The following is a 23,277-nucleotide window of genomic DNA, read 5'->3' on the forward strand; positions in this document are numbered from 1 at the left end:
CCCCCTCGCCTAAGATTTTCTTTTGCCTTCTTGATCCCTTCTGACCTTTTTCTTGGTTCAGTTTGTTCAGCAGCGACATCTATTACTCCTTCATTGATGGTTGCTTCCTCATCCCTTGGCCTGGATGCCTTGGTGGGCTTCTATTTTTTCTTTGCTTGTTTCTCCAGCTCGGCAAGTTCTATCCTCTTGGCTTTCCACTTATCCTCCCCCTTCAGTATGTCATAACAATGGATAAGCGTGAATGACTTCTTCTCCTTGTCTAATTCCGTGTACATCTTGGAGCCTTCAGAGATCTGTATAAGAAATTTGTCAATGTACATATATTTTAAAATAAACCAAAATAATAAAATGGTTGAATAAATGTCACATACCTTGTTTTGGATAGTCTGTCCACTCTGATTCCTTCGTTCAATCGCCTCATAGCATGAACAATACTTGTTCACTTGTAACCGAATTGTCAGCCACCTGTGCATAATGGAACTTTGTGTCGTCACAGCTGAAGTTTCCTTGTTCTTCTAAAAAAAGCATGAACTCTTTTCCAAAATGATGCACAAGATTGATTGGCACCATGAATTGGATCCTTGCTAACATTCAACTAGCCGGAGCATATAACTTCGTCTTCCTTCTAGAAATTTTTTTTGTCCTCTTGGATCCCTTTGTGCTGCGACTTGCCTGCACTTCTTCCACATCGCCATGCTGCATTTCTTGGGTCATCGGAATGTCGAGGTCGTCGAAACCAGCAAGATCACCATCAACTTCGTTGGCAACTCTGTTGAGAAGAATGTCACTCAAAAATCCATCCCCTTCCATATGAATGAGTCTACAAAAAATAAAACTAGCATCATCAGACCACTAATCGATCTGTACGGCAGCAGCATCCATCCCCTTGAATTATCAAGAACCACAGATCGATCTAGCAATTACCATGAAGCTACAGATGCATAAACCTAGCGGGCAAATAAAGATCGATCTAGCATATACCTAGCATGCACCTACAGATCGATCTACGGTGCTTGATCGGGATAACAAAAAAGTGTAGCTCATCAGACCTAGCTGATCGGATCCTAGCAATACCCTAGCAGCCGCCGGCAGCCAATGAGAATAAAGATCGATGAAACGAGATCAAGGGAAGAACCTACCTTCTCTGCTCGCGTCGATCCTTGTCTCCTCGCGACAGCATCCGCCGGCGATCCGGCCGTCTCCATCAACTCGCAACGAAGAAGGGCGCCGGCGGTCCGTCTACTACTCCTCGCGACGCTGCACATGTGAGATAAAGGAAGCCACGTGTGGTAGAACCTCCTAAGGAATCGGGCCCACGTGCACCTATCGTTGTCTTAACAGACCTCGGATAGTGTGACAGAACCGCCCAATTTATACAAGATCAAGTACGGTTGTCCCCGCTAACACGTTGACACACCCATACTTTCACTCATATAAACCCGGTAGTCCGCCGAGTGTCCCGAAAGACCTCGGTAAATCAACATCACAACCAAGATCGCGTGATTAAACAAATACACATCACATACATCGAGTTGCAGCGGAAATAATATTACAAAGGGGTTAACAACTAATAGTACAAGTTTGGGTTTCAAAACCGCTTAGTGAAAACAACATAGCTTTCAAATGATTACATTAATATAAGTTCCAAATATAGTGCTAGCATAAGTGACATCATCCGACAAAAGCATATAGATGAGAAGTAAGTATAGAATCACCGAGCCCACCGGTGGTTAGCCACCATCATCAACAGGTCGAGAACATCACCTACAACAAGGTGGGATAAACCCTGAGTACTCGAATGTACTCAGCCAGACTTACCCGTCGTAAACCAGAAATAAAGTGACACCAAGGATCATGCAAGGCTTTCTTTAGTGGGCTAGCTGACTCGTTTGCGAAAAGCATAAGCTATCATGAAGAAACCATTTTTAAGTACTTTGCATCATCTTTATTATGACCTATCCATCTAGGTAAGCACCTGTACTATAGCAATCACTTGATTAACCAATAACATCCAGTTACCAATTTAGATTTAGCATATCTCATATCATCCAGATAACCATCATTGTTCCATAATAATTACTACGATGAAGTAACTCGAGTCAAGTGCTCACTATCCAGGAGCGATGGCGATTCGAATCGATTCCTAACCAGCTGGTGATTTATTCCTTACACAAACCTCACTCACCCGCTAAAGTGAGATATTGATCACCGAGTCAACTTTCCAGGAATCTCGAGTTTGCCAGGAACCACATGTACCCGGGGGCCGACCGACTGCACTTTGGCCTTATCATCCCGCCCCCGTGTCCTACCACACCTGCTCCGGCACAGTGCGTTGCGGGCAATCTACTCGGCCCGAAAAATCTCCCAGCTTCGCGGTCGGAAGGTACTTTATCCGGCCAGCTAAATGTAAGGCATGCGTTCAACATGACTCGAGGCCCAACAACGGTCGGTCCTTAATCGACACAGACGGAAACTAACAACACCCCAGAACCCTGTCTGGTTGCCTCCAACTTTTTCCGTCCGGTCTCCAATTATCCATCACACATGGTTAATTCCAGGATATCATTCTTTCCATAGCTAAATTCTTCCAGTAACCACCTATCAATGTAGGTGACCGGGTATCACCGATCGCTACCGGTCTAAGCAAGGCTAAGCAGTTATTCGATCCTGACCTAACAGGGTAAAAAGGTAATAAGGTAGGCAAGGATAGTAATAAATGCATCAACGGTTTCAATCAACTCCTACAACTTAATGCAACAATATATAACTCATATATAGAAAGAATTGCTTTTATAAATTAGGAGACATATAATGCTCCGGGGCTTGCCTGGGATCCGCCACAAGTCAGTTCAGTTAGCTTGCACCGTCCTGGTGACATCACAGGTCCTAACACTTGCTTAGTCCTTCCATCTTCGGGATAGATCCTCCATACACCGTCTTCGGGTTTGGCTCCAACATCATATTCTTCACGTGGTTCATCTAGCGCACCTAGATGAGATGCAATATGCAAGTGTATGAATATGAAAAATAGTACCATGAGATGCATCACAAAATAGCAAGCAAGGACAAGCATAGTTTACACTCACACTTAAGTACTTTGCGATGCTTAACTTAACCATCACACAATCTATCATGCTAAGATGGCAAAGAAGACGACAACACCAAGCATGACACAAGTTTTCTCAAGATCTCATGTGCTCTAACTCAGTCATCACTCAAGGCATAAGTCACACTTAACAATATACAAGCAAACACTATAATTGGAATCTGCCAATTTCTGGACATGCAAACAGCAGCTACAAGATTTAGCTATAACTGGAGTTACACAAATCCAAATGACTTGCAAGAAGACATTATGGAAAGCTTATGAAATTTTCTACAATTCATCATTAATCATCTTAGCATGATTCTCAACTTAACTAAGCCAAATATATTCATTTACAGAAACTGGTCTACAATTGATAGAAAGCAGCCATTTCTGAAACCCAACTTTAAACAGCTATAACTCTTAAACTACTTGGCCAAATGACACCAAATTTTAATAGAAGCTAGATACATGAATTATCTACAACTTTTGTATAAACAAGTTTCACAACAAAGCACATTATTATGAAGAACTTTGCTAAGTTCCCAGATCTGTCCATAAACCACATCGGCAAGAAAATAATTATTAACTTATGTTGCAAATACATAATTAGGCAAAACCAACTTTACCAACATGTCACACATGACTAAAGAACACCAGAAAATCTAGTGTCCATGACCAAATAAATTATTTTAATGCATTTCTTAATTTATTTTAGATAATAAGGTGACTTAATGAACATATACCAAAAGTGCACAATAACTTCTACAAAAATTACAGTGGCTCACATATCCTCTCAATAGTCTACTGTACAAATTTCACTCCATTTGGATATGTATAGCAAGCTCTATGAAAAAGACAAGTTGCTAAAGCAAGAATTCATGTGAGAGCAAGATAAACCAATAACTCACTCATACTTCATCCAATACTCATGAAATTTTTACCACACATCAACTATCACATGAGTAGCATGCCACAAAAATTTCACTTCATTTGGAGCCCTAGATCTACAGTTATGAAAAATAACAAATTCAACTAGCATTACAACCTTACTGCACAAATCTATTTTTACCGCAAAATATTTAAACTAAAACATGCCATATTATAGATCCACTACATAGACAATTTCATAAGGATTCCAAAAAGTCCTCATTTACTATTTTACGAATTTTCTACGATTTACTATGAATTTCCAAAGTTCCTGCAAAATAATTACAAACCAGTCCTACGGCACTATTCACCTGAGTCTATGACAATGCAGTTAGGACCCTGACTTTCGTCGAATTGTCGCGCGAGGTCCCTGGTCGGAAAAATCAGAGCAGAGGATGGTCGGAGCTTGCTGTTGCGGCCGGAGAAGGCACGTCGGCGGCGGCTGAGGGGCGGGGGAGCACCAGGGGGCCCTTGCGCACACGCTGGTGGTCTTGGATGGCCGAGAGATGGCCCGAGGTGGACCGGCCACAGAAGCCAGTGGCTCGAGCCCGCCGGAACTGACGGCGACGGCGCTCCAGCGGCCGCGGTGACCGAAAAAGGGGCGCAGGAGGGGCGTCGTGATGCGACGGATGCGTAGCGACACTCGGTGCAGGCGCAGGAGGGCTGTAGGCGAGGGAGCGATGGTGGCACGGGAGCTCGGCGGCGGCATTCATGGCGGCCGCGCTCTGGCGAGCGCGCAGCGCGGTCGGAGCGAGAGAGGCGATGGGGAGCGCAGAGGGACTGAAGAGGGGGATGGAGAGGCGTGCTGGTGCCCCTCCTCATCGGCAGCAGGGCGCAGGGCGTCCACGACGCGTGGAGCAGCGGCGGCGAGCATGGCATCCGTTGTCCCCTATGGGGCCCGCCATCGAACACCTGGCGCGCGCGATGGAGCCCGAGTTCAGACGCGTTTTTCAGCATATTCGGCTTGGATTTGGACCTAGGCGCCTGTAGCAAAGTTGTTGTCCACAAGCTGCTCTCCAACTTTTATTAAGGGTGCATAGACATTAAACTCTCGGATTAGTAGCTAATCAAGCCTCAAGTTGACATTGTCAGTGACTTAACAAGGGTTAAGTGTCGCTCTGCTTGAAGTCGAACTACTTGGTCCAGACATGGTCAAACTGATCCCAACCTTTTGTATGATCTTCTCCAATGAATTAGCTCCAACTTCTATTTTGGGGTCAAGTCAAGTTGCTTAACGAAAACACGAGAACGCGACATGCCAACATCGACGACGATGAATTCCAGACTTAGAAAAATTCTAAGTCTGAAAACAGCCGCTGATTCAATCTTCGAGCCTCTGTTTGACTTATTTCCAAGGTGATCTAGCTCTTGGTCCAAAAACAAAGTTTGTTCTACATGATATGGACTACAACTTTCATTTAAGGTCCAACCTCAAAACTGGTATAGAACCTACTGTTCTACTTTGACCAAAGTAGGATCACTATGAAGCTTAAATTATCCTTTTTGCTCCATTGGAGCGTTTTCTTGGCATTTGCCCAACATGAACCTTTCATGACTTTTGTTGTAGAGTTCTTCTAGAGTCATTTGAGCATGGTTGCAAGATTTGGTTGACGATCGAGAATTCCATTCACTTTATAAAATAATTCAAGCAAGGACATAACTCGTCATTTCATGTGACTTCTTGATTCCAAACTTCACGAAACTTTTCCATGGATCAATATAGATGGGTATTGATGTGAGACACATGAAGATATTCCAATAACACCACCCAAGCATATATCTTGAAAAGGGGTCTATAGGCGAGCAAAGGTGCAATATCCAAGTTTAGGTTGGGGCTTGTTTCTATAGGTTTGACCTTGACATCTTCATCATCACTTAATATAACATGTTTTAGCTCAAACCCATTGCTTAACTGGTGGCAAACACCTGGGGTGTTACAGCCCTCCCTCCTTAAAAGAATCGCGTCCCGAGATTCAGGACGAAAGACTTTTGTGGAAGAGAGACAGGCTACCAGTTTCCAATATCAGCGACAGATTTAGGCTACATCGCTTCAAGTATAAGGGAGGCTAATTTGGTCAAGACACTTTCTGATACTTGTCCTTTGTAGTAAGTTTTGTCTGAAGAATTTCCTTCGTTGGCCTTCACGATGTATTGTTACTTTGGGAGGAATCCAAGATAGCAATGTCCTACGTACTTCGTCCTCGATGTACGAAGAGCGATACAAACGTAGACTAAATACCTGTAGCATCTACTTCCCAAGTGGATATAGCACAGACCATATGGACTTTGCACTAGACCGCAGCCTGTTGACGGATATTCCTTGCAACGGTGCTATATTTGCTTCCCAAGGTTTGAAAAGCAGTTCTCTATTAAAGTGGCTTGAGCACAACTTCTCATAAAGGATGTGATCATAAATAGGGTAAACATCCTTTGAGGGTATGAGAAGCTAGTTAACCAATATCCAAACTAACTGTAGCGGTGCAATTACTCAAATGTCAACTGATGGAAAGCTACATAATGTTCCATGTGCGTAGTGCTCTTTCTTTGATAATAATATTGTATGGTCTGAGTCTGCTGAGTGAGTGGTAAACATAGTAGTTGACTCTATCGGCTCAACATTCTCGATGATCATTCCTTAGGGAACCTTTGGATCTAAGTTGCAACAGTGATCTGGGTTGAATCTGATGCAACCTATTGGGTAAAACACATATAAGGTACCAAAGGCATGTCAGCATTGGAGAACCAGTTGATGCTAGAAGGATGTTAGCGAGGCTTGGAGGACAACACAAGTTGCAAGTAATCACAAAACTAGGGACTAGTTCACTACCAAGCAGGTTGAGTACAATTTGCCTTCGTGGTGCAGTTGCACAGCAAGTTGGATTGACTTGCATCGTAGCAAAACCAGCTTTCTTGAACTATATTTGTCATCAGAGACTTCCATTCTAAGGCCAATTAATATCTCAAAAACCATAATCCAAAAATCTGCGGTTTGACATCTTTCCAATTGCTTTCGAACTGCAAGGGCACAATTTTGACTTCTAGAACACCTTGACTGCTCACGCATTGCTGATCTAAGAGGGCAAAGGCAAGGCACATAGGGGTGCAATTAGTCTTCTCAAGGGTATGGGGGGTTGTCTAATCAGTAATACACCTACAAGTTGTAATTTCTTGGCAGGAATGACAAACACAACTGTCTAATGCAAATGATGATTGCAGTCACAACGGAATTGCAGATTCTATACCCTTTTGTTTTCTATTCATATCTCACAAACTACTGCTCCAATATGCACAAATTTTTGTGGACATGTAGATCCATGGGTCTTCTAACTACTCCCCAAAATCAACTTAACCGGACACCGTTGACCATCCAAACAATTTCATCTACCAAAACTGCTCTGTTCTGAAATGGCAGCAAACCGAGCCTGACAAGATATCTCTCAAATCCGACGTTTTACTCAACCAATGCTCAAACCAACTTAAGACATTGAAGGGCCCTAAGCAAGGAATGAGATCACCAAGTTTGGGGTCAATCCAGCTCCGTTTGAGTCACTAACCGCCGGCTTGAAGATAACCGGTTTAGTGCCACAAAATCTAGATAGATTTCGTGTCCTCCCTTTTCTTTGCTTCACACGTTGAGGTGTGTGTTTTGCACTCTCTACTTTTCTCATAGTAGCAGCAGCCTTTCCCTAGCTAAGGATGGAGGCTAGAGTTTTCCTTACATGCTTCTCTGGTAACAATTTCCGCCGTTGATCTAGATACCAACTTGACGATGCACAAGCATTGGACTTGTGGCTGTTTTCACAGGGCACAAAACATTATTCCACATGTAGGGCATTTCTACATTGACAAGGAACCATTCCTATATATCCTTTGGCACTTTATCCAATAGAGTCCGGACACATGTGTAATTGGCACCTTAGGGCATAAAGATGCTAACTAAAATCAGGGACGTGCTTTCACTAGCTCCTACCTAGCCGATACAACGTCTTGTACTATATACGTGATTTTCAAAGATGGAATTGACTTGATAGCACATTTGGAGAAGAAGTAGCACTTGCATTGTGGGGCCAGGTTTGCTATTTCCTTGATCAACATTGTTCTATGAGATCTGGCCTTCATAGTTACCAAATAGTCGTTACCTAACTGAAGGCTAACTTTCCTACTGGTAACAAATCAGTTGTCCCTCAACACTAAAAAGGTTCCAAATCTTCACTCTTGATAATAAAAATTTTAGTCGAAGCCTACAGATGGTCACCATTGAAGTCAGCAGAAAGGGGTCACACCAAAGGAGGTCGGTTCGTCTACGTCATCCTTATGCACCTAAAGATTGAGAACTTGGACAAGAATCTCATATATACCAGGTGACCTATTACAGCACATAATCTCCTGGTCCATTTATCATCCGACTGATAACTTGTTCAACCTTAAGTGTGGTGCACCTTTCTGATCCAATGAAAATGACATAAGTTGCTCACTAGATGACCGACGTCATTATAGGGATCGTCAAGTAGAGTCACTTGTCTACCACCTCTTGCAGTCTGTTATGTTCCTGTTAGTGACCTGTTCTTCAAAGGTTAACCGTTGGACGACTTCACAAGGGAGTCCTATTGCATCTAGTTCGACATATAGATCGCTTGACATGATAAGGAGAGATAACCAAGGAAGAGCTCAAGTGAGAATAACATATCGGTGCAGTTCTGCAATGGATCACGACTAGAAACCTCGATACCAACGCGTGCCGAGCAGCACAACCTTGTGTGCGTGCCCACAGGAGGCTCTCGGTTTCGTCGCGGCACCATAGATTGCTAATCGTGGCACCATTACTGAACATACAACCCACAAGAAATCTCACATGACATAAATTGGGTTGCATAGGAGCAAGCACTGCGCGAAGGAGGGATAGCAAACAAAGGTAGTCACAAGGTTAGGAGTCAACAAGCAAGGAATCCGAAAATCAAAACACAACGCAAGAGAGCATAGCTTAATTGCCAAAGACAACTGAGCAGGGGACTTCTTGCCAAATTTCCATATACGTCTTGTGTCCACCAAGTGATTACCAAAACTTGGACGTGGTTCTAGGATAGCGCTCTTCAAAACTTGTATGCTTACCGAGGACAAAAGGGGTGATAACTATGGCACTAATTAGATAACAAGCATACATACCCACCACTTGGCTAAACTAGAGGACATTAAGCATGTAACCACAATTATTTCTAGCAAGGCTAAGCACACACTTCTCTCAAGCACTTCCTATTCAAGCAACATGGAACAAGGCATTCTTGTTTAACTCCACACAAGGAAGATAGTGCAATACATCGATCACAAGTTACTTAGTACTCAGAACAAAGGAAGGGAAGCATATTTATGCACAAGCACAATCACGATGCATGCTCGTCCTATTCGTCCTCACGAAATTGTCAGCCTAAGGTGGCAATCACGTTCTATGTCGGTGGCATAACACGTACTCTCTCGATATATAGCTAGTCGTCAGCTACATTCAATCTACGCATTCGTGGTTAGCGTACCTGCAGGTAAATTCATTGCAGCCAATTCCCATAAGAGATAATAAGCACATAATGAAACAGTAAACTAAGATACCTTCCCATATACACATCCCCAGATATATATATACTTCGGTATCCATAGCTACCCGATAAATATACCCACAATTAAGTACCTTCATATATACATGTGTGTAACATGTAAATATTCCAGTAGCCACAGCTAACTCTCCCTAGACCGACAGTTGGACGGTCATACTCTCACAACTCACACTTACCTGGGCGTAGAGGCAATTGATCCATACATTACCATTCAAGTGAACGGCATCCATACAATAGCACGCCGTATGGACGACAAAAGTAAAAATTTCAATAAAGTACATCCACTAAAGTTAGTACTTAGATAGCCACCTAATAGTCCTTAACTGGGCATAAAGGAGGATGCCGCTAGCATAGTTTTGCAAATAAGTTTTGACAAATTTGCCTGTAGCTAAAGTTTTAGTTAAAATAGACTTTTTAAAACCAAAACTTAGCTTTTAAAACTATGTACCTGACAGTATTATGCTTAATCTCGCTCTGATACCAGCTTGTGACAGAACCGCCCAATTTATACAAGATCAAGTACGGTTGTCCCCGCTAACACGTTGACACACCCATACTTTCACTCATATAAACCCGGTAGTCCGCCGAGTGTCCCGAAAGACCTCGGTAAATCAACATCACAACCAAGATCGCGTGATTAAACAAATACACATCACATACATCGAGTTGCAGCGGAAATAATATTACAAAGGGGTTAACAACTAATAGTACAAGTTTGGGTTTCAAAACCGCTTAGTGAAAACAACATAGCTTTCAAATGATTACATTAATATAAGTTCCAAATATAGTGCTAGCATAAGTGACATCATCCGACAAAAGCATATAGATGAGAAGTAAGTATAGAATCACCGAGCCCACCGGTGGTTAGCCACCATCATCAACAGGTCGAGAACATCACCTGCAACAAGGTGGGATAAACCCTGAGTACTCGAATGTACTCAGCCAGACTTACCCGTCGTAAACCAGAAATAAAGTGACACCAAGGATCATGCAAGGCTTTCTTTAGTGGGCTAGCTGACTCGTTTGCGAAAAGCATAAGCTATCATGAAGAAACCATTTTAAGTACTTTGCATCATCTTTATTATGACCTATCCATCTAGGTAAGCACATGTACTATAGCAATCACTTGATTAACCAATAACATCCAGTTACCAATTTAGATTTAGCATATCTCATATCATCCAGATAACCATCATTGTTCCATAATAATTACTACGATGAAGTAACTCGAGTCAAGTGCTCACTATCCAGGAGCGATGGCGATTCGAATCGATTCCTAACCAGCTGGTGATTTATTCCTTACACAAACCTCACTCACCCGCTAAAGTGAGATATTGATCACCGAGTCAACTTTCCAGGAATCTCGAGTTTGCCAGGAACCACATGTACCCGGGGGCCGACCGACTGCACTTTGGCCTTATCATCCCGCCCCCGTGTCCTACCACACCTGCTCCGGCACAGTGCGTTGCGGGCAATCTACTCGGCCCGAAAAATCTCCCAGCTTCGCGGTCGGAAGGTACTTTATCCGGCCAGCTAAATGTAAGGCATGCGTTCAACATGACTCGAGGCCCAACAACGGTCGGTCCTTAATCGACACAGACGGAAACTAACAGCACCCCAGAACCCTGTCTGGTTGCCTCCAACTTTTTCCGTCCGGTCTCCAATTATCCATCACACATGGTTAATTCCTAGGATATCATTCTTTCCATAGCTAAATTCTTCCAGTAACCACCTATCAATGTAGGTGACCGGGTATCACCGATCGCTACCGGTCTAAGCAAGGCTAAGCAGTTATTCGATCCTGACCTAACAGGGTAAAAAGGTAATAAGGTAGGCAAGGATAGTAATAAATGCATCAACGGTTTCAATCAACTCCTACAACTTAATGCAACAATATATAACTCATATATAGAAAGAATTGCTTTTATAAATTAGGAGACATATAATGCTCCGGGGCTTGCCTGGGATCCGCCACAAGTCAGTTCAGTTAGCTTGCACCGTCCTGGTGACATCACAGGTCCTAACACTTGCTTAGTCCTTCCATCTTCGGGATAGATCCTCCATACACCGTCTTCGGGTTTGGCTCCAACATCATATTCTTCACGTGGTTCATCTAGCGCACCTAGATGAGATGCAATATGCAAGTGTATGAATATGAAAAATAGTACCATGAGATGCATCACAAAATAGCAAGCAAGGACAAGCATAGTTTACACTCACACTTAAGTACTTTGCGATGCTTAACTTAACCATCACACAATCTATCATGCTAAGATGGCAAAGAAGACGACAACACCAAGCATGACACAAGTTTTCTCAAGATCTCATGTGCTCTAACTCAGTCATCACTCAAGGCATAAGTCACACTTAACAATATACAAGCAAACACTATAATTGGAATCTGCCAATTTCTGGACATGCAAACAGCAGCTACAAGATTTAGCTATAACTGGAGTTACACAAATCCAAATGACTTGCAAGAAGACATTATGGAAAGCTTATGAAATTTTCTACAATTCATCATTAATCATCTTAGCATGATTCTCAACTTAACTAAGCCAAATATATTCATTTACAGAAACTGGTCTACAATTGATAGAAAGCAGCCATTTCTGAAACCCAACTTTAAACAGCTATAACTCTTAAACTACTTGGCCAAATGACACCAAATTTTAATAGAAGCTAGATACATGAATTATCTACAACTTTTGTATAAACAAGTTTCACAACAAAGCACATTATTATGAAGAACTTTGCTAAGTTCCCAGATCTGTCCATAAACCACATCGGCAAGAAAATAATTATTAACTTATGTTGCAAATACATAATTAGGCAAAACCAACTTTACCAACATGTCACACATGACTAAAGAACACCAGAAAATCTAGTGTCCATGACCAAATAAATTCTTTTAATGCATTTCTTAATTTATTTTAGATAATAAGGTGACTTAATGAACATATACCAAAAGTGCACAATAACTTCTACAAAAATTACAGTGGCTCACATATCCTCTCAATAGTCTACTGTACAAATTTCACTCCATTTGGATATGTATAGCAAGCTCTATGAAAAAGACAAGTTGCTAAAGCAAGAATTCATGTGAGAGCAAGATAAACCAATAACTCGCTCATACTTCATCCAATACTCATGAAATTTTTACCACACATCAACTATCACATGAGTAGCATGCCACAAAAATTTCACTTCATTTGGAGCCCTAGATCTACAGTTATGAAAAATAACAAATTCAACTAGCATTACAACCTTACTGCACAAATCTATTTTTACCGCAAAATATTTAAACTAAAACATGCCATATTATAGATCCACTACATAGACAATTTCATAAGGATTCCAAAAAGTCCTCATTTACTATTTTACGAATTTTCTACGATTTACTATGAATTTCCAAAGTTCCTGCAAAATAATTACAAACCAGTCCTACGGCACTATTCACCTGAGTCTATGACAATGCAGTTAGGACCCTGACTTTCGTCGAATTGTCGCGCGAGGTCCCTGGTCGGAAAAATCAGAGCAGAGGATGGTCGGAGCTTGCTGTTGCGGCCGGAGAAGGCACGTCGGCGGCGGCTGAGGGGCGGGGGAGCACCAGGGGGCCCTTGCGCACACGCTGGTGGTCTTGGATGGCCGAGAGATGGCCCGAGGTGGACCGGCCACAGAAGCCAGTGGCTCGAGCCCGCCGGAACTGACGGCGACGGCGCTCCAGCGGCCGCGGTGACCGAAAAAGGGGCGCAGGAGGGGCGTCGTGATGCGACGGATGCGTAGCGACACTCGGTGCAGGCGCAGGAGGGCTGTAGGCGAGGGAGCAATGGTGGCACGGGAGCTCGGCGGCAGCATTCATGGCGGCCGCGCTCTGGCGAGCGCGCAGGCGCGCGGTCGGAGCGAGAGAGGCGATGGGGAGCGCAGAGGGACTGAAGAGGGGGATGGAGAGGGCGTGCTGGTGCCCCTCCTCATCGGCAGCAGGGCGCAGGGCGTCCACGACGCGTGGAGCAGCGGCGGCGAGCATGGCATCCGTGTGTCCCCTATGGGGCCCGCCATCGAACACCTGGCGCGCGCGATGGAGCCCGAGTTCAGACGCGTTTTTCAGCATATTCGGCTTGGATTTGGACCTAGGCGCCTGTAGCAAAGTTGTTGTCCACAAGCTGCTCTCCAACTTTTATTAAGGGTGCATAGACATTAAACTCTCGGATTAGTAGCTAATCAAGCCTCAAGTTGACATTGTCAGTGACTTAACAAGGGTTAAGTGTCGCTCTGCTTGAAGTCGAACTACTTGGTCCAGACATGGTCAAACTGATCCCAACCTTTTGTATGATCTTCTCCAATGAATTAGCTCCAACTTCTATTTTGGGGTCAAGTCAAGTTGCTTAACGAAAACACGAGAACGCGACATGCCAACGTCGACGACGATGAATTCCAGACTTAGAAAAATTCTAAGTCTGAAAACAGCCGCTGATTCAATCTTCGAGCCTCTGTTTGACTTATTTCCAAGGTGATCTAGCTCTTGGTCCAAAAACAAAGTTTGTTCTACATGATATGGACTACAACTTTCATTTAAGGTCCAACCTCAAAACTGGTATAGAACCTACTGTTCTACTTTGACCAAAGTAGGATCACTATGAAGCTTAAATTATCCTTTTTGCTCCATTGGAGCGTTTTCTTGGCATTTGCCCAACATGAACCTTTCATGACTTTTGTTGTAGAGTTCTTCTAGAGTCATTTGAGCATGGTTGCAAGATTTGGTTGACGATCGAGAATTCCATTCACTTTATAAAATAATTCAAGCAAGGACATAACTCGTCATTTCATGTGACTTCTTGATTCCAAACTTCACGAAACTTTTCCATGGATCAATATAGATGGGTATTGATGTGAGACACATGAAGATATTCCAATAACACCACCCAAGCATATATCTTGAAAAGGGGTCTATAGGCGAGCAAAGGTGCAATATCCAAGTTTAGGTTGGGGCTTGTTTCTATAGGTTTGACCTTGACATCTTCATCATCACTTAATATAACATGTTTTAGCTCAAACCCATTGCTTAACTGGTGGCAAACACCTGGGGTGTTACAGCCCTCCCTCCTTAAAAGAATCGCGTCCCGAGATTCAGGACGAAAGACTTTTGTGGAAGAGAGACAGGCTACCAGTTTCCAATATCAGCGACAGATTTAGGCTACATCGCTTCAAGTATAAGGGAGGCTAATTTGGTCAAGACACTTTCTGATACTTGTCCTTTGTAGTAAGTTTTGTCTGAAGAATTTCCTTCGTTGGCCTTCACGATGTATTGTTACTTTGGGAGGAATCCAAGATAGCAATGTCCTACGTACTTCGTCCTCGATGTACGAAGAGCGATACAAACGTAGACTAAATACCTGTAGCATCTACTTCCCAAGTGGATATAGCACAGACCATATGGACTTTGCACTAGACCGTAGTCGGTTGACGGATATTCCTTGCAACGGTGCTATATTTGCTCCCAAGGTTTGAAAAGCAGTTCTCTATTAAAGTAGCTTGAGCACAACTTCTTGTAAGGGATGTGATCATAAACGGGTAAACGTCCTTTGAGGGTATGAGAAGCTAGTTAACCAATATCCAAACTGGTTGTAGCGGTGCAATCACTTAGATGTCAACTGATGGAAAGCTACATAATGTTCCATGTGCACAGTGCTCTTTCTTTGATAACAATATTGTATGGTCTGAGTCTGCTGAGTGAGTGGTAAACATAGTAGCTGACTCTGTCGGCTCAACGTTCTCGATGATCATTCCTTAAGGAGCCTTCGTATCCAAGTTGCAACAGTGATCTGGGTTGAATCTGATGCAACCTCTTAGGTAAAAACACATATAAGGTACCAAAGGCATGTCAGCATTGGAGAACCATTGACGTAGAAGGATGTTAGTGAGGCTTGGAGGACAACACAAGTTGCAAGTAATCACAAAACTAGGGACTAGTTCACTACCAAGCAGGTTGAGTACAATTTGCCTTCGTGGTGCAGTTGCACAGCAAGTTGGGTTGACTTGCCTCGTAGCAGAACCAGCTTTCATACTACATTTGTCGTCGAGGCTTCCATTCTAAGGCCAATCAATATCTCAAAAACCATAATCCGAAAATCTGCGGTCTGACACCTTTCCAATTGCTTTCAAATTGCAAGGGCACAATTTTGACTTCTAGAACACTTTGACTGCTTACGCATTGCTGATCTAAGAGGGCAAAAGCAAGGCACATAGGGGTGCAATTAGTCTTCTCAAGGGTATGGAGGGTTGTCTAATCAGCAATACACCTACAAGTTGTAATTCCTTGGCATGAATTACAAACACCACCGTCTAATGCAAATGATGATCGCAGTCACCGCGAAATTGCAGATTCTATACCCTTTTGTTTTCTATTCATATCTCACAAACTACTACTCCAATATGCACAAAATTTGGTGGGCGGGTAGATCCATGGGTCTTCTAACTACTCACCAAAAATCAACTCAAACGGACACCGTTTGACCATCCAAATAATTCCTCTACCAAAACTGTTGTGTTCTGAAATGGCAGCAAACCGAGTTGACAAGATATCTCTCAAATCCAATGTTTTACTCAACCAATACTCCAACAAACTTGAGGCATCGACCTATCCTAAGTGAGGAATGAGGTCACCAAAATTTGAGGCCATTCCAACCATGTTTGAGTCACTAATTGCTGGCTTGAAGATAACCAATTTTTTTTCACAAAAGCTGGATAGATTTCTTGTTCTTCCTTTTCTTTGCTTCACACATTGAGGTGTGTGTTTTGCACTCTCTAATCTTTCTCATAGTAGCAGCAACTTTTCTCTAGCCAAGGATGGAGGCTATAGTCTTCCTGTCATGCTTCTTAGGTAACAATTTCTGTCGTTGATCTAGACACCAACTTGACGATGCACAAGCATTGGACTTGTGGGCTGTTTTCGCAAGGCACAAAACATTATTCCACATGTAGGGTATTTCTACATTGACAAGGAACCATTCCTATATATCCTTCGGCACTTCATCCAATAGAGTCTGGACACATGTGTAATTGGCACCTTAGGGCATAAAGATGCTAACTAAAATCAGGGACGTGCTTTCACTAGCTCCTACCTAGCCGATACCACGTCTTGTACTATATACGTGATTGTCCAAGATGGAATTGACTTGATAGCACATTTGGAGAAGAAGTAGCACTTGCATTGTGGGGCCAGGTTTGTTGTTTCCTTGATCAACATTGTTCTGTGAGATCTGGCCTTCATAGTTACCAATAGTCGTTACTTAACTAAAGACTAACTTTCCTACTGGTAACAAATCAGTTGTCCCTCAACACTAAAAAGGTTCCAAATCTTCACTCTTGCCAACAATAGTTGTGTTTGACGCATAACTGATGGTCGCCGTCGAAGTCGGCAGAAAGGGGTTACACCAAAGGAGGTCGGTTCGTCTACGTGATCCTTATGCACCTAAAGATTGAGAACTTGGACAGGAACTCATATATATCAGGTGACCTATTACAGTACATAATCTCCTGGTCCATTTATCATCCGACTGATAACTTGTTCAACCTTAAGTGTGGTGCACCTTTCTGATCCAATGAAAATGACATAAGTTGCTCACTAGATGATCGACGTCATTATAGGGATCATCAAGTAGAGTCACTTGTCTACCACCTCTTGCAGTCTGATTATGTTCCTGTTAGTGACCTGTTCTTCAAAGGTTAACCATTGGACGACTTCACAAGGGAGTCCTATTGCATCTAGTTCGACCTATATATCTCTTGACAATAAGGAGAGATAACCAAGGAAGAGCTCAAGTGAGAATAACATATCGGTGTAGTTCGGCAATGGATCATGACTAGAAACCTTGATACCAGTGCGTGCCGAGCAGCACAACCTTATGTGCGCGCCCACAGGAGGCTCTCGGTTTCGTCGCGGCACCATAGATTGCTAATCGTGGCACCATTACTGAACATACAACCCACAAGAAATCTCACATGGCATAAATTGTGTTGCATAGGAGCAAGCGCTATGCGAAGGAGGGATAGCAAACAAAGGTAGTCACAAGGTTAGGAGTCAACAAGCAAGGGATCCGAAAATCAAAACACAACGCAAGAGAGCATAGCTTAATTGCCAAAGACAACTGAGCAGGGGACTTCTTGCCAAATTTCCATATACGTCTTGAGTCCACCAAGTGATTACCAAAACTTGGACGTGGTTCTAGGATAGCGCTCTTCAAAACTTGTATGCTTACCGAGGACAAAAGGGGTGATAACTATGGCACTAATTAGATAACAAGCATACATACCCACCACTTGGCTAAACTAGAGGACATTAAGCATGTAACCACAATTATTTCTAGCAAGGCTAAGCACACACTTTTCTCAAGCACTTCCTATTCAAACAACATGGAACATGGCATTCTTGTTTAACTCCACACAAGGAAGATAGTGCAATACATCGATCACAAGTTACTTAGTACTCAGAACAAAGGAAGGGAAGCATATTTATGCACAAGCACAATCACGATGCATGCTCGTCCTATTCGTCCTCACGAAATTGTCAGCCTAAGGTGGCAATCACGTTCTATGTCGGTGGCATAACACGTACTCTCTCGATATATAGCTAGTCGTCAGCTACATTCAATCTACGCATTCGTGGTTAGCGTACCTGCAGGTAAATTCATTGCAGCCAATTCCCATAAGAGATAAATAAGCGCACAATGAAAACAGTAAACTAAGATACCCCCCATATACACATCCCCAGATATATATATACTTCGGTATCCATAGCTACCCGGTAGATATACCCACAATTAAGTACCTTCATATATACATGTGTGTAACATGTAAATATTCCAGTAGCCACAGCTAACTCTCCCCTAGACCGACAGTTGGACGGTCATACTCTCACAACTCACACTTACCTGGGCGTAGAGGCAATTGATCCATACATTACCATTCAAGCGAATGGCATCCATACAATAGCACGCCGTATGGACAACAAAAGTAAAAATTTCAATAAAGTACATCCCCCAAAGTTAGTACTTAGATAGCCACCTAATAGTCCTTAACTGGGCATAAAGGAGGATGTCGCTAGCATAGTTTTGCAAATAAGTTTTGACAAATTTGCCTGTAGCTAAAGTTTTAGTTAAAATAGACCTTTTAAAACCAAAACTTAGCTTTTAAAACTATGTACCTGACAGTATTATGCTTAATCTCGCTCTGATACCAGCTGTGACAGAACCGCCCAATTTATACAAGATCAAGTACGGTTGTCCCCGCTAACACGTTGACACACCCATACTTTCACTCATATAAACCCGGTAGTCCGCCGAGTGTCCCGAAAGACCTCGGTAAATCAACATCACAACCAAGATCGCGTGATTAAACAAATACACATCACATACATCGAGTTGCAGCGGAAATAATATTACAAAGGGGTTAACAACTAATAGTACAAGTTTGGGTTTCAAAACCGCTTAGTGAAAACAACATAGCTTTCAAATGATTACATTAATATAAGTTCCAAATATAGTGCTAGCATAAGTGACATCATCCGACAAAAGCATATAGATGAGAAGTAAGTATAGAATCACCGAGCCCACCGGTGGTTAGCCACCATCATCAACAGGTCGAGAACATCACCTGCAACAAGGTGGGATAAACCCTGAGTACTCGAATGTACTCAGCCAGACTTACCCGTCGTAAACCAGAAATAAAGTGACACCAAGGATCATGCAAGGCTTTCTTTAGTGGGCTAGCTGACTCGTTTGCGAAAAGCATAAGCTATCATGAAGAAACCATTTTTAAGTACTTTGCATCATCTTTATTATGACCTATCCATCTAGGTAAGCACCTGTACTATAGCAATCACTTGATTAACCAATAACATCCAGTTACCAATTTAGATTTAGCATATCTCATATCATCCAGATAACCATCATTGTTCCATAATAATTACTACGATGAAGTAACTCGAGTCAAGTGCTCACTATCCAGGAGCGATGGCGATTCGAATCGATTCCTAACCAGCTGGTGATTTATTCCTTACACAAACCTCACTCACCCGCTAAAGTGAGATATTGATCACCGAGTCAACTTTCCAGGAATCTCGAGTTTGCCAGGAACCACATGTACCCGGGGGCCGACCGACTGCACTTTGGCCTTATCATCCCGCCCCCGTGTCCTACCACACCTGCTCCGGCACAGTGCGTTGCGGGCAATCTACTCGGCCCAAAAAATCTCCCAGCTTCGCGGTCGGAAGGTACTTTATCCGGCCAGCTAAATGTAAGGCATGCGTTCAACATGACTCGAGGCCCAACAACGGTCGGTCCTTAATCGACACAGACGGAAACTAACAGCACCCCAGAACCCTGTCTGGTTGCCTCCAACTTTTTCCGTCCGGTCTCCAATTATCCATCACACATGGTTAATTCCAGGATATCATTCTTTCCATAGCTAAATTCTTCCAGTAACCACCTATCAATGTAGGTGACCGGGTATCACCGATCGCTACCGGTCTAAGCAAGGCTAAGCAGTTATTCGATCCTGACCTAACAGGGTAAAAAGGTAATAAGGTAGGCAAGGATAGTAATAAATGCATCAACGGTTTCAATCAACTCCTACAACTTAATGCAACAATATATAACTCATATATAGAAAGAATTGCTTTTATAAATTAGGAGACATATAATGCTCCGGGGCTTGCCTGGGATCCGCCACAAGTCAGTTCAGTTAGCTTGCACCGTCCTGGTGACATCACAGGTCCTAACACTTGCTTAGTCCTTCCATCTTCGGGATAGATCCTCCATACACCGTCTTCGGGTTTGGCTCCAACATCATATTCTTCACGTGGTTCATCTAGCGCACCTAGATGAGATGCAATATGCAAGTGTATGAATATGAAAAATAGTACCATGAGATGCATCACAAAATAGCAAGCAAGGACAAGCATAGTTTACACTCACACTTAAGTACTTTGCGATGCTTAACTTAACCATCACACAATCTATCATGCTAAGATGGCAAAGAAGACGACAACACCAAGCATGACACAAGTTTTCTCAAGATCTCATGTGCTCTAACTCAGTCATCACTCAAGGCATAAGTCACACTTAACAATATACAAGCAAACACTATAATTGGAATCTGCCAATTTCTGGACATGCAAACAGCAGCTACAAGATTTAGCTATAACTGGAGTTACACAAATCCAAATGACTTGCAAGAAGACATTATGGAAAGCTTATGAAATTTTCTACAATTCATCATTAATCATCTTAGCATGATTCTCAACTTAACTAAGCCAAATATATTCATTTACAGAAACTGGTCTACAATTGATAGAAAGCAGCCATTTCTGAAACCCAACTTTAAACAGCTATAACTCTTAAACTACTTGGCCAAATGACACCAAATTTTAATAGAAGCTAGATACATGAATTATCTACAACTTTTGTATAAACAAGTTTCACAACAAAGCACATTATTATGAAGAACTTTGCTAAGTTCCCAGATCTGTCCATAAACCACATCGGCAAGAAAATAATTATTAACTTATGTTGCAAATACATAATTAGGCAAAACCAACTTTACCAACATGTCACACATGACTAAAGAACACCAGAAAATCTAGTGTCCATGACCAAATAAATTCTTTTAATGCATTTCTTAATTTATTTTAGATAATAAGGTGACTTAATGAACATATACCAAAAGTGCACAATAACTTCTACAAAAATTACAGTGGGCTCCAATATTCCTCTCAATAGTCTACTGTACAAATTTCACTCCATTGGATATGTATAGCAAGCTCTATGAAAAAGACAAGTTGCTAAAGCAAGAATTCATGTCGAGAGCAAGATTAAACCAATAACTCACTCATACTTCATCCAATACTCATGAAATTTTACCACACATCAACTATCACATGAGTAGCATGCCACAAAAATTTCACTTCATTTGGAAGCCCTAGATCTACAGTTATGAAAAATAACCAAATTCAACTAGCATTACAACCTTACTGCACACAATCTATTTTTACCGCCAAAATATTTAAACTAAAACATGCCATATTTATAGATCCACTACATAGACCAATTTCATAAGGATTCCAAAAGTCCTCATTTACTATTTTACGAATTTTCTACGATTTACTATGAATTCCAAGTTCCTGCAAAATAATTACAAACCAGTCTACGGCACTATTCACCTGAGTCTATGACAATGCAGTTAGGACCCTGACTTTCGTCGAATTGTCCGCGGCGAGGTCCCCTGGTCGGAAAAATCAGAGCAGAGGATGGTCGGGCTTGCTGTTGCGGCGGAGAAGGCACGTCGGCGGCGGCTGAGGGGCGGGGGAAGCACCAGGGGGCCCTTGCGCACACGCTGGTGGTCTTGGATGGCCGAGAGATGGCCCGAGGTGGACCGGCCACAGAAGCCAGTGGCTCGAGCCCGCCGGAACTGACGGCGACGGCGCTCCAGCGGCCGCGGTGACCGAAAAAGGGGCGCAGGAGGGGCGTCGTGATGCGACGGATGCGTAGCGACACTCGGTGCAGGCGCAGGAGGGCTGTAGGCGAGGGAGCAATGGTGGCACGGGAGCTCGGCGGCAGCATTCATGGCGGCCGCGCTCTGGCGAGCGCGCAGGCGCGCGGTCGGAGCGAGAGAGGCGATGGGGAGCGCAGAGGGACTGAAGAGGGGGATGGAGAGGGCGTGCTGGTGCCCCTCCTCATCGGCAGCAGGGCGCAGGGCGTCCACGACGCGTGGAGCAGCGGCGGCGAGCATGGCATCCGTGTGTCCCCTATGGGGCCCGCCATCGAACACCTGGCGCGCGCGATGGAGCCCGAGTTCAGACGCGTTTTTCAGCATATTCGGCTTGGATTTGGACCTAGGCGCCTGTAGCAAAGTTGTTGTCCACAAGCTGCTCTCCAACTTTTATTAAGGGTGCATAGACATTAAACTCTCGGATTAGTAGCTAATCAAGCCTCAAGTTGACATTGTCAGTGACTTAACAAGGGTTAAGTGTCGCTCTGCTTGAAGTCGAACTACTTGGTCCAGACATGGTCAAACTGATCCCAACCTTTTGTATGATCTTCTCCAATGAATTAGCTCCAACTTCTATTTTGGGGTCAAGTCAAGTTGCTTAACGAAAACACGAGAACGCGACATGCCAACGTCGACGACGATGAATTCCAGACTTAGAAAAATTCTAAGTCTGAAAACAGCCGCTGATTCAATCTTCGAGCCTCTGTTTGACTTATTTCCAAGGTGATCTAGCTCTTGGTCCAAAAACAAAGTTTGTTCTACATGATATGGACTACAACTTTCATTTAAGGTCCAACCTCAAAACTGGTATAGAACCTACTGTTCTACTTTGACCAAAGTAGGATCACTATGAAGCTTAAATTATCCTTTTTGCTCCATTGGAGCGTTTTCTTGGCATTTGCCCAACATGAACCTTTCATGACTTTTGTTGTAGAGTTCTTCTAGAGTCATTTGAGCATGGTTGCAAGATTTGGTTGACGATCGAGAATTCCATTCACTTTATAAAATAATTCAAGCAAGGACATAACTCGTCATTTCATGTGACTTCTTGATTCCAAACTTCACGAAACTTTTCCATGGATCAATATAGATGGGTATTGATGTGAGACACAT

General features: G+C 43.0%; 1 long non-coding RNA gene across 1 annotated transcript; it reads right to left on the reverse strand.

The window, feature by feature from the left end:
* Window positions 1-2,657: 2,657 nt before the first annotated feature.
* Window positions 2,658-20,492, reverse strand: LOC136539275 (uncharacterized). Its single transcript, XR_010779627.1, has 3 exons — window positions 20,333-20,492; window positions 11,580-11,740; window positions 2,658-2,988 (listed from the first exon to the last, which is right to left on the reverse strand). It is a non-coding gene; the product is annotated as an uncharacterized lncRNA (long non-coding RNA).
* Window positions 20,493-23,277: the final 2,785 nt, after the last annotated feature.

Source organism: Miscanthus floridulus, chromosome 2 (genome assembly GCF_019320115.1).
Source record: "Miscanthus floridulus cultivar M001 chromosome 2, ASM1932011v1, whole genome shotgun sequence".
NCBI lineage: Eukaryota > Viridiplantae > Streptophyta > Magnoliopsida > Poales > Poaceae > Miscanthus > Miscanthus floridulus.